Source organism: Meleagris gallopavo, chromosome 1 (assembly GCF_905368555.1).
Source record: "Meleagris gallopavo chromosome 1, MGAL_WU_HG_1.1, whole genome shotgun sequence".
Lineage (NCBI taxonomy): Eukaryota > Metazoa > Chordata > Aves > Galliformes > Phasianidae > Meleagris > Meleagris gallopavo.
In genome coordinates, this window is record NC_139404.1 from 123,798,215 (window position 1) to 123,812,236 (window position 14,022).

Genomic DNA, 14,022 nt, shown 5'->3' on the forward strand with positions numbered 1-14,022 from the left:
TATTTAAACGATGCTCTTAGAAATATGGTTTGAATTTTAGGTGGTCCTGCATGAAGCCAGAAGTTGGATTCAAAGATCCTTGTGAGGCCCTTTCAACTCAGGATATTCTATGATTCTGTGATTCTATGAGAAAGCTGAAAGCCAATGTGACCCAGGTCACATAAAATTTTTAAGTTCAAAGGCACATAAAATACTTTTCAGAATCAAATCAGCTGTAAAATCATATCACTATGTCCCAAAAACTTTGATAGAGGAAAGCTTTCTCTTGGTGTGGTTTGGAAGGGAAATGAAAATTCCTGTGCTTTATTTTTCTCTTATCATGTAATCCAACCATGCACGTTAAAAGTGAATAAATATTTGCTACTGAAGGATCAAAGATGAGGGAGAAAATACACGAATGTTTAAATTACAGATTCAAGGAGCTTGAGGGAGGCAAACTTTGAAAATGTAGAGTAGGAACTCACTTTGACAACTGCTGTGAATGTTGTTTAGTCAATATCTGTGTCAAGCTGCAGAAATGCTGGAGCAGAAGTCGTTTCTGTCCAAAGCAATTGCTACAGGCAGAGGTAATTCATCTTGCACCTGGGTTGCTCTAGCCACCTCCTGTATCCCTGCGTACAGTGCTTGGGGTAGCATCTCAGCAGAACCTGGGAGAACAACAATGGACTTTTCATCAGGCCAACAAGGCACTTCTTTGCTTCTTATCCAGACACTGCAAGAGGCAGAGCCTAAGCTAGTAGCAAACTAGGAACACAAACAGTTCTATGTCTATATTCTATATATGTCTATATTATATATGTCTATATTATATATATGTCTATGTCTATGTTCTATATAACCCTGTCATGGTTTGTTAGGCTGTGAGAAGGGGAAATACTGTGCTGTACAGCTAGCATTCAAAGAAGCTTACAGACTGTGTAAAGGCTAAGGCATGGCAAGTACTGTAGCAAGATTACAAATACAAATGCAGAACCTTCACTAGCATTTCTCTATGCTCATCTGTAGTGCCTGGGCAGCATTTTTTTGCATCCAGCTCCACCGGTAAACTATTACATATTGCAGCCTCAGCAGGGAGGTGAAAAACTTGCAAGTAACGTAATTAGGAAGAAGGTGATCTTCTTAGGTCTCTGTGTTTCCATCTTGTTGGCATCTCTTGAATCCTAGGGGCTCATAGTGAGGATCACTGTTTCTCCTCGGTTCTGAACTGGATCCTTCACAGAACACAGCTCAGAGGAGAAAAATTTTTCCTACTAAAGTTAATTTTTCAGTTTAGGTTGAGTAGTGGTTGACTGCTCCCTAAATTGAAGTTTTAAGCCAACTAGTTTGAGAATTTCCTCTTTGCTTTTGTAACCACCCGGGAGAGTAATTTGGGAAGATAACAACGTATCACAGTTATATAATTTTGTCTCATTTTTGCTCAATTTAGTTAAATGCTGATCTTCTAATTCTTCTGAATGTTGTAAGTATTAAAATGTTCTGAAAGCCCATAAAAATATCTTCTTGGGTCCAATTACAGATAAGAGTTTCACCTCATTTAAAGATCAAAACTTAAACACATAATTAGCCTGGAATTTTATTTTGCTGAATATGCCTGCTTTGCTGGATAGTTACATAAATGTCTTTTACTGAAGAGTCAGGTGATTAAATCCTTCAAATGCTGCAGCATAATTTATCCCAGGAGCCACATTTTTTTTCTGCTATAGGTGGGAGGCAAGATCAGCACCAGTGTTGCCAGTGTGGCCCCATTATAAGACGAGTGGCAGAAACACAATTTGAGAGTACTTTGGATAGGAATGCCAGTGAGCATCAAATGCAGCCACATTTTGACCTTGTCACCTTAAAGAGCAGTAACACAAGCTACTTCCTAGAATAATAATGTTGTACACAAGTTAGCAGAACGAGACAAAAGTAAATCAGGCTTGGAGACAAGGAATTCATAGGAAATTATTATTCAGAAATAATAAGAAATAAGAAAACATTTCTGTCTGAGGTATCCTGGAGGAAAAACTACTGCATGTGCAATTTATGGGCCCTGGAGTAAATGTTAATATGGCAGCTGGCTCTGCTGGAGGACCCAAGCATGGTATTTACACAAAATAACAAGAAACTGCTTAAAAATTTATACACTATACCTGCAATAGTTAAAAGAGTTAAGATAATAACAAGAGGAGAAAAAACATGAAAATAATTCCCTGTCTGAAGTATCATATCTATACATATATTTATTTTGAAAAGTCAGATTTTCTATATACACTGAACTGTTGAACAGCAGGAAGAAATACAGCTAAGAATTAAAACAAATGGTAAGTTGCTGCTAGATTACAAATTGTGACAGAATTCATAGGCAACAATATTATTTCTACCAGGTCTGAGCAGTTCAGTTTTTATTTAAGTTTCTAAGTCAATGTAGCAAAAGCAAATTCAGGAAAAACTCCAATTAAAAATTTTTGTGAAAAATACTTATTATAAGACCAAAAAGGCAGCATAAGTGGCTCAATATCTCAAATTTCTCAGAGTCTCTTTCTTCAGGTTTTTTGTTGTTGTTGTTGTTTGTTTGTTTTTTGTTGCTGGTTTTTTTTTTGTTTGTTTGTTTGTTTTTGTTTCTCTGGAAGACTAATATGTTGCCAGTGCTTATTACTTTTCCAGACCCAGGTGGATTAGTGGTATGCTGTGGTTAGCCTGATTCATATTGCATTTTCTCATAAAACTCAGTAAAACTGAGAGACAAAGACTGCAGACAGATCTATAAATTGTTGTCCACTGCCGATATTGTTGGAATGATGACCCTAATAGTGGCCAGCTACAACAATTATAATTGTTCTTTTTATGAGTTCTGCTATTCTCATTTTGCACCTAAGGTGCTGCCATGCCTTCCACGTTGTCAGGAAATTGAGAGAGCAATGCACATTGGAGTCAATTAGAAATTTTCTGGCACATGTGTCTACAATACATTTGCTTCTTAAGCTGGGATTTGGATTTCTTTTCAAGCAAAGAAATATTGAAAAGAAGGAAAAAAAAAAAAGAACCTCTGTAGAACAGAAAGTAATATTCAGGAGCGAGAATCACAGAATCATCAAATCCTAGAGGCTAAAAGGGACCTCTGGAGAACATCCAGTCCAACCCCAATAATTAAGTGAAAAGGTCTCACAAAAGCGTGATACACATGCAATAAAATTACTTGGAATTTCACAGTAAAAAAAAACAATTGCAACACATTAATATAGGGTTTGCTAGCACCTCTGTCTAGTTCCTAAGCAACTCTGCAACTGCAAAGCTTATGGAAGTATAGAGATCCATTCTCTGTGAATTTATTTCTTCACATATGTGCTGTACAATCTTGTTTTTTTTTTTTCCTTTTCTTTTTTTTTTCTTTTTTTTTTTTTTCTCCGTGAGTGCCAAAACAATTTTGAATACCAATGAGAGTTTAAAAACCCATCTGGTCAAAAGAGAAGATTTGTTACATCTGAGATTACCATATGTTAACCTGTTGAGACAAGGTTATAACTACTCTCCACTGTAACCTCCTACAATTCTACATGTACACTTTGTGTTTATTAACATCACTGTTTCCATTAAAAATGTACTAAGGATATGAAACTCGACTTTTGTAAACCCAAGTAAATTATAGCAACTGTATTTTCCTTATGGACACTAATGTTCACCTATTTGAAGAATGAAAATACATTTTTGAGTAGAATTGTGAGAGAAGGAAGGAAAAGATTGTGCTCACAATTACTGTGGAAATAGTAATTTTCCTGTGTACATCATTTCTGATTTTACTGATTTAAAATCTCATAGTTGTCAGAACTTGCTATGATTCTTCAGAGTCCTTTTTCACAAATATTATATAATGCTCATTCTGTAATAATACAGTAAAAATCTCCTTCAAGACTTCCATTGCGGTATAAGAAGATATATTTTAGGATGGATTTCCATGTATTTTTCCTCTTGTATTTATTTTCTGTATTAATAGCCTCATCCCATTCTGGTTTAGTACAGAACCCTGTGATAGAACTTTGTGAGTAGTTTAACTTCTTCAAATGCTATTATGTTTTTATATTTTTTTTCATAAGAGTTATATATTTATAATTTTTTATATTTTTATATAAGATTTATAATTTTTTGAACTTATATAACATTTAAGTAACACAAGTTAACAAACTGCCATCCTTATTTCTGCTGATGAATCTAAGGATTATAATTCTTATTAAAACCATTCCAATTTGAATAAACTGCAGCTAAAACCTAAAGCTTGCAAAAGAAAAATGTGCCAGAATGTAACCTAAAGTTTACTATTAATAGTCATGTATAACACCAGCAAACAGTCATCATTATTTCTGTTGATGAATTTGAGGATTATAGCCATTATTAAAATCATACCAATTCAAATAAGCTATAGCTAGAACCTAAAGATTGAAAAAGGAATATCAACATAATTTGACAAAGTTTACTATTAATAGTCATGGAAAGTGTGATTTGCAATTACCCATTACTTACCGCTGATTCTCTTTTCATTGATCATTTTAACATTTGACTTGTATGTTATGACAGTTTCATAGCACAGCTGTAAACTGTCATTAATTTTTGTGGTCTGTAGCACAGGGGTGTTCCATTTTTTAAAATACTTGATGATACTATTGATAATGTAAATGTTATGGTATTAAGTGTATTCGCTATGGTGACGCTTTGATGTATTGGAAGAAGATATTTTTCCTCTCACTGCCATTCAACTATGACCTATGTTTATCCTTTTGGGGTGACTTTTGTGTATCTCAACTGTTATTCATCAGGGGATCCTGACAAGGTAAAACTCAACCTGATTTTTTATGAGTAGCAAGTGTGCTTTATCCATGGCAGGAAGCTCAACACAGTTGCATGCTAGCTGCCTCTCAGCAGGATAGGTGAGAATCAGAAAGGCAAAAATGTGAGAACTTGTGGGTTGAGACAAAGACAGTTTATCAGATAAAACAAAGAAATGTGTGTCCAAGCAAAGCAGAACAAATAATGATTTCACTACTAGCCATTGTCAGCTACTTCCAGGAAAGCAGGGCCCATCATGTGTAACATTGTTTTGGGAATACAAACAATATCATTCTTAAAAACATCCCTTCCCCTTGCTTCTTTCCCCCCAGCTTTATTGTTCAGCATGACATCACATGGCATGCAGTATCTCCTTGTCCAGCTATCCTCACTGCAACAACTGTATTCTCAGTATTTCTTATTACCAGCCCATCCTGAAGCTTATTCCTGAAGCTTGGAGATGTAAAGTGCCTTCAATGAGTGTAGCTGTGAAATTTTTTGTGACAGTGTCAGTGCCACACACAAAAGTCTTTGACACGAGTTATGAATTCATAAAGTGAAAACTAGGTTACAGGCATTGTGACCACCATAGGAAGACTGGTATGCATGCAGACTGTCCTAGCTTGGAGAAAAGTAATAGAGTGGATAATCTCTAAAAAGGTTTTGTGCTCTGCCTGTATGAGTCTAAAGAGCTATCCATGCAAATATTGCATCTAAATACAGATTTGCTCAAATATTAATTACTTCTATTTCTACAGATATTTTTGGGGAAGGAGAAAAAAAATAGACCTTTTTAAGTATCAAAAAATATAAATAATATTTTGTACATACTTCCGATTCATTTACATTGCAGTCAAATTCATTTCTTCTAAGTAGGATACATTTTAGCTCTGTTTCTTCACTTCTGAACTTCGGGGTTGTTTGAGACTTTGACACTCCTATTTTCCTTTTTTTTTTTTTTTTTTTTGTGCTGTGACTAATTGTTGTGTGGCATTCTCCGGTGACAAATGGAATATTTTAGAAGTTCTTTTTAGACTGATTCAAAACAGCTTTTTAGAACACCAAGGCCTGAAAAGCATGTGTCATGCAACATTTCATTTGAATGTTATTAAACATTGACTTTAACTTAATTAAAATTTTCTGACAAGAGTGGGTTCATGCCAGTGTTCTGCTTTGAAAAGCATAATAAACGTTTTTGAAAAATATGACACAGGATATATCTTTATTATATGCACTTCCAGAAATGTGTTTTAATGGTTAAATGCTTAAGAAAATATTTGTCATGGTTCTTTACTTAACAAAATATCTAATTTGAATATGCAACGAATATGTAATTAGAAAGTGAACATTATTGTGAAGAAATTGATGAACAGTGATTGTAATTCTGGGCTATTTATGCCAGTCTTGCCTTCGATCGAGCAGGTCATGTATTCAATTTCTTGTCACGATGAAACAGACTAGTATTACCATTACCCTGTGTGTTTGTTTCAGGTATCTGCTTGTATGGAATAAGTCCTAACAAAAATTTTATTTGTGTTATTTATATATATCTTATATATTTATTTATTAAAAAAAAAAGAGATTTAACATAAGGTAATATCACAGGCACCATCATAGTTTTCTAGAAACATCAGTATTAGCAGTTGTAGTTATTGCACAAATAAGACTATTGTAATTCTGGAAAAGTTCTGTAGCCTTTTTAAATTAAAATGAAGTACTACATTTCTTCCCCCCTGAAAGTAACCTAGTGTTGATAAATTTAATTCAATTTATATGCTAGATATTACTTCAAATGTGAGGTTGAACTGCTTTGTATTTTTTTCAGAGAGAAAAACTGCCTTCAGATAAGGTGAATGTGATGGATTAATGATATATTCCAAGCATTTCATCTCAAGAACTTGAGACAAGTGCAAAAGATAATGAGACACTGAACTGTAAAATAAAGACACCAAATGAGATGCCATTTTAAAAAAGAATGTATCAAAACACCGTATCATTATACACAATGACCATAATATCATATTGTTCTAATTAATATTGTATCTTCCATTTGCTTATCCAAACTGCAGGCTTGTTTTAATGGACTTTTGTTTCAAGTACTATGAACATCAGAAGCAAGTATTTATAGTTTTCTAGATATTATTTAATCATATATTTTCATCTACTGTTAATAGTAAGTTCCTGAATATATTATGATAATTTAACTAATACACAAACAAAGAGATCTAAAAGAACATTAATATTCCTCTTACTGGTTGTCTGTTTCAGAGATTGTCTTGTAGTGATGGGTTTCAAGATAATTTCCTTTACTCGAATGCTTGTTAGACAGACTTTCTAGTTAAGCTGAAATTTCTTAAATTCCACCTGAATTGCTTCTTAAAAAGCACCTCCCCCATGTGAAGCACTAGGGCTTTTCAGCCTGGAGAAGACAAGGCTCTGAGGTGACCTTATAGCAGCCTTCCAGTACCTGAAGGGAGCCTACAGGAAAGGTAGGGAGGGACTTTTTACGAGGACATGTAGCTACAGGATGAGGGGAAATGGCTTTAAACTGGAGGAGGGTAGATTTAAACTAGATAACAGGAAGAAATTCTTTTCTGTCAGGGTGATGAGACACTGGAACAGATTGCCAAGAGAGATTGTGGATGCCCTCACCCTGGAAGCATGCAAGACCAGGTTAAATGCAGCTTTGAGCAACCTGGTCTAGTGGGAAGAGTTCATGCCTATTAACAGGGAAGTTGGAACTAGATGATTGTAAAGGTTCCTTCCAACCCAAACAATTCAATGATTCTGTGATTTCTAGGGGTGGGGAAAGAAGCTTAGCCAGTGTACAGAATTTATTGTCTTTGAGAGAGGAATTTGGAAGACTTGGCTGCCTCCTGAAGGCAGTCTTTCAAGCTCAATCTCTGCAGTTAAGGCAGCAGCAGAGTCTATCCATAGATCCCATAATATTTCCATGGTTATATTAGGGTCAAAGAAGAGGTGTTTTAGCTCCATTCCAACATAGGTTTGCTAACTGTCCTGTGAGTGCAATCAAATATATGAAATAGGAAACTGCTTTGTTTAACACAATGTTGTAAAGAACTGCAGGTCACTCAAGAAAGAGAAGAGATTTCTTCCTGGAAATTTCTTTATCAGCTGTGGCACCAAAACCTGTGACCCTCATTCTTGTAAATGTATCCATTAACAACAGTGCTCTCTGTATCCTGGTAATAAATCAGTGTAAGACTTTGCCCTGCAAAATCATTATGCTTGTATATGTATTCCTCTATAAGGAAAAGATTATTAGCTAAATCAATATATACACAAACATGAATTCTTTTGAATTTTGACAAAAAATACTACATTCTTGCTATTATTTGCCATTATCACTAATACTTGAAAAATTACTTTCAATGACAGGGAGAGATTTCTCTATACTTTATTTATCCACTTTATTTAAGTATTATTACTGTTTCATAAATTTTCTGTTTTCTTTTTCTTTTTAAAATGAGATTACTATTTTGGGTCCTTAAATACATTCCACAATTTATTTCCTACTGTAGCTCTCTTAAAACTGAATTGATACTCATGAACAATACTGACTGCAATGTCTAGGGTCTTTCTTATTGTAATCTACCTGCATTGGTGTTATGTTAGCATTTTCACAGAGAGCTCAATATTCAGATATTTATACTGAGTGGCAAAAATTACCCAAGATTCAGAACTGAAGGGAAAAGCTTCATGGTAGAATTAACTTCAAGATTTGCCTATGAAATAATGCAGTATCTTAAACTGTTTTGAGAAAATGCACAATGTATGTGCATGTGATAAACTTGATTTGTATTTCTGATCCCATTTTATGTTAAAATCAATGGAGAAACAACCCATTCTCAGACAGGATAGCAGTCTTACTGACAATTTCAGTGTGGACAAGGTTTCTTCAGACAAACTTTTATTTGGCAATAGTAATTCTTGGTTATCTGTTTGTACAAGATATTTCTGGTCACATAAGTAAGCCACCAGAGAACCTCCAATAGAGGGAAGATCTCAGGAGACAATTCATCTGATCTCTTTCAGTATTTTCTTGAAGCTTTTTTTTGCAGAATATTTTAGTTGCGCATGGTTTAGACCAACCACATCCTGAAGCTGCTAACTCTCTCCTTCATCTTTAACAAGGTTCTGGAGTGACTACCTCAGATGTTTAAATGATTATCATCAGCACAGTCATTTCTGGAGAAAACAAAAATTTGTAGAATTTTCCACAGAGACGTTAATCAGATACTGTTTATTTTTGTCTGAAACTCCTAAGAGTTGTCTGCATTTTTTATGACAGGCTTGTCATAATGTCTCAAAGCACTGTAGGATGGCCCAGAATACTGCAGAATGATGTAATATGTTACTAAAGCTACAGAGTCACAAATAGCTGCCATTTTGAGAGATCTTCAATGCAGAGCAGGTTCTATATCATCTGCTGATGATCTAATTCTCACAATATGTAAAAGCAAAATGTTGCTGTCTTCTTTTTGGTAGCAACTAGCTACATTTAAAAACTCTCACCTGTTTTGATATTAAAACTTTAAAATGCGTGTGCTAAGTACGTGAAAACGTGCAACACATTTTTTGCAATGTGATATGAATCACCTGCTGCAAGCATGAATTTCTATTCTTCCATATTGATAGAACTATTAACATCTTCCATATCATTTTTGAAGTTGTTTATAGACCAAAAAGCCTTTTAATGAGAAGTGAAATTTGTACAGCACTTCCAACTAAAATATGGTTTATTTGTCCTTTTAAGAAACCACTGAATAAGCACATTTTGCATTTTGCTGCCCTGATTGAATTATTTTTTTCATGGTCCTTTTAGCTCATGCCCAGATTGCATCAACTTCAGAACATAGCTGTAATGAAATACAGTATTGTGAAACTGTTCTACATAGCTGTCTGTAATACATTTCCTAAATAAATACAAATTAAAATCATAAGAGTGAACTGTGCATCAAAAGCGTTCTTTCTCAGTTCTTGGCATCTGTGAGACTTGGCTGGTATTCTGTTTTGCCAGTTGAACAAAATAAGAGTTTGTATAATGATCCTACTCATTCTGACCAACATCTTTTGTGTATCCTTGGAGGTTTTTCTCATCACTTATGACTTACTGTTGAACAGGGAAGTATTTTACTCTTTGCAGCCCTTAGAAACTGTGCAGTATAGTACTTGAATGAATAGTTCCCTTTAATAACGTAAAAAAAAAAAACAAGTGCAATTTTTTCTTCATATTTGTATCTTCCCACATAAAAGCAAGAGCTTACACTGTAATTTAATGCTGTTTATGGGCATAATCAATTATTGCTGATCAAATAATTTATCCTGTTCCTTCTACCTTATAAACAACTTACTGATGCAAGAATTAAGACTGTATTGTGTCCTGTTCTAATGTTAATTTACATTGTAGGTTTAAACAAGTAGCTAGACAGCAGAGCATTACCCATTAGATTAGAAACATCTCAAGTAATGCTCCTCATGTTTTTTATAGAAACACTTGAATGACTGAAAGATAATCATATTCTCTAAATAGTCCCATGAAATGCAATTTTATAACTAAACAAATCCAGACACACTGCCTGTGAACTTCTATTTTTTTTCCTCCAAAATTATTTCCCTTTGTATTCATGAACAGATTTGAGCAAAGCTTTCTTCATTGCTGACTTTGGCAGTTCTTTACACATTTCAGTTACGTACAGGACTGATGGATTCAGTACCATATCCATTCCTGTGACAAGATGAACTCCTGCTGGGTTTGTTGCAATGTCCTGGTGGTACAAACCTTCCTCTTCTGCATCCTGGCTGTAAATGCAAGATATTATTCACTGTCAACAACAGTGGGAGTTCGTGGAGATGTTTCTGTGAAGTTCTGTGTTGAGAAAGAAGGCTGAAAGTTGTCAAATTTCAGTAAAGAGGGAGAACAGTATTGGAGATGATACCACAGTGGAGTAAAGAGACAAAGGAAAAAATAGTTCCTTTCTGGTAATGAATGTGACTAAACTGAGCACTGCGAGGATCATATTTATGAGCTCTCTAAATTACTGATGGATTTGTGTTTAAATTCTATCAATATGGCATGCTTTAGGGACATAATGCAGAAACTGAAACTGTAAGTGTATGGTGTATGTTAACAGATGCTGTAGTGTAATGAAAAGGAGTGCCCTCTAGTATTTCAGAAGAGAATATCCTGAGCAAACCATCTTGCCCACCCTACTAGAGACAAAAGGAATAATAATAATAAAAAGGAAAAAAAAAAGGTAAAACATACATGAATTGCTAGTACGAGGTCAAAGCAGGATAGCAGTGTGGCTAATGTCTGTGAATTCAGAAGGGATAACCACAGTCTAGGTAGGCAGCTAAAAGTGCTCATGTCCACGTTCTGACCACGTAAGCCCCATGTTTTGTTCTCTGTACCCACGCACATGTGAAAGTCAGCACAGACCAACAGCTATGCTATTAGGAGAAGGGCAGATAAAAATACGTTAGTGTGACATTATAGGGATGCAGTGAGACCTGGCATTGGAAATGGCAGTGTGACTGTGGATTGTACACAAAGGACAATAAGCAAGCTGAGAATTGGTGCAACTAATTTTTAAGACAAATTCTTCAGGAAATCATTTAAGAATGGAAACAGGGTACAGGGAATTAAATGAAGGACTCTGTTTCTCACATGATTAAAACCAAATGGAGAACAATATTCTTTTGATGAGCAGTTGATGATGAGTGCTGTCAAATAAAGCAGACAACCTTCACAAAAAATAGCTTCTTAAAAATATATTGGTCAATATACCTGAAGAGGAAAGTACATTTTAAAAGTGAAGACAGCTCCAGGTGAGCTAGATGTTATAATTTTTATGGGCTTGACTCAGGATCCTAGTTAAAGTAGATAAATCTTGTCCAGTTGAATAACAGCATGCAACTTTGTACATGACACAGTGCTTGAGCAAGTGACTTAACATCAAATATATCCTTGCACTGGAAGGTTGGGAATTCAATCCCCAGCTGAGGTTAAGGCTCATACTTGCCCCCTGACATGAATTTAACTGAAATCTGCTCCGTCTGCAAGGAGCTAAAAATGTCTTGTCAGCTGGAGTAAATAATGGGAGATCAAAGCTAGCTACCTTACTGTATTAAGGCTGCAGGGAAAGATCGACAATCATTTAGCATTACCTGACCTTTAAACTGGATTTTCATATACAATCTGATATCATAAAGATAAAAGGACATTTTAAATCTTTCCAATTAATAGCAAATTTGAACTGCAAAACGTATCACATTTTTAAGTTATTTTACAGAGAATTTGCATATATTCATATCTCTATGTGATGCATAGAATTACACCCTCCTCTCCTTCCAGAACTACTATATGTTTTTACTGAAGCAAATGTAGCAAATATCTCTTTAACATAAAGATGAACTCTGTGAAGCATTTGATTTCACTGTCATTATACAGTAACAGTAAAAGAGCCTGTTTGAACTTCAATCTCTATCTCTGAAGCTGGAGGAAAGCTTTAGATTTTTGATCCTCTGACAAAACACAAGCTTTAATGGGTGAGGAGTCAGAAAAATACTTATAATTTTGTAATTTCCCAGAAAAACTAAAAGACTTTAACATCCAACAGTCCACTCAAAACATTGGAAATAAATCTGGACTAAGTCACAGAACATTCTTTCTTCTTTTGTACTTCTTTGCCCACACCAAGTTCCTGCTAAAACTCAGAAGTGCATCTGAGAATTCACGTCTAATTTAGATGGACGATAAGATTTCCATTTTGTTATTTCAAGAGGGCTTCTGGCTGAGGTGCTCACAGGTACCTCTGCAATGCCAGTGATCCTGTTTATTGAGTACAAGACAACACCCTGTCAACATAGTAATGTTAAAATATTGCAGATCCTTTTGTCTTGCATGGTATAGAATTGCAGTTAATGCAATTCATTTAGGATAGACCTGAGTCCTAATCCTGGACTCCTGTCCTTCCTAGGACAGTTCAAATATTTTGAAACTAAATAATAAATACAATTACTTTTTAAGGTGAACAGTTAAGTGCATTGAACTGTATACTCATATTTCTTTCTTCTTTTATCCACTCAGTGGATTTCAGATTTGCTTCAGTGCAGCATTCTGTGCAACAGATTTGAGAACTTTCTCAAGATGCCTTTCTGTCTTCAGGCAAGGTAAGAATTTTAATATTCCTTAATAAGGAAATTTAGTGCGTCACTCAGTTTCCCAGGAGCAACAGGGGAGACTTTTACTACAACATCAACTCCTACTTCAGGAGTATGAATTTGAATCAGTTTGAATTAGGTTGTAGAGAGCTACCTTGCTGACAATATATACAGAGTTTTCGTACCAAGACAATGAAGTTGCTTTCCAACTGCTACACAGGAGGGAGTAGTGCAGGAGGGAGTGTGGTCCTTCTTCAGGTACCAGTGAGTTTTCAGACTGGCCTCTTTGAGTCCCCAACTTGAGCAGCATAAGCTGTTTGCTTCCTTGGAGTTGATATACTTGAAGGCTTTATTAATTGTCAATTCTTTGAGTATCTTGAAAATTTAAATGACTTTTTTTTTAATTTTATTTTTCACTCTATGTCTCCCATTTCAAAAAACTTATTTTCCCTGCCTCCCAGCTGAGGCTTTTTCCAGTCTGGCTGAATCTCATATTTTCCTTTCATCACCTAGCATATGACTCCACAGAGAGTCCTTCTTGGCTGCCACATTATGAATAGTTTCATGTGCAATAGCACATTCATGTGCAATATTGCTCAAAATCTCAACAATGTTTAATGAATGCTGTGCAAATGAATGGGCCTGTATGCGACCCTGATAGGTTTTAGAAGGTAGGGAAAGAAAATAAGTGAAATAGTATGGAAAAGAAAATCTCTCAAGAGCAGACAATGGAAGCCAGATCCAATATACTCAGCAGCAAAAGACTTTGTTTCCAATTTTATTTGTCCAGCCAAAAACTTTGTTTGTCTGTATGCCTACTGCACTTTAGGGTTTGTGTTTTGGAGGCAGGTCCAAGTTCTGCGTTCCAAGATCAACATAAATACCGTAAAAATCTTTGTAATTATTTTTACATTTTAAAATGACTAGGTATTTAAAAAAACAAATAAACAACAAACACTAAAATTTTGATATAAAACAAGCAAAAAAAATAGGTACCATGAGAACTTTCTCTGATTCTATTAGCTTGGACAAAGA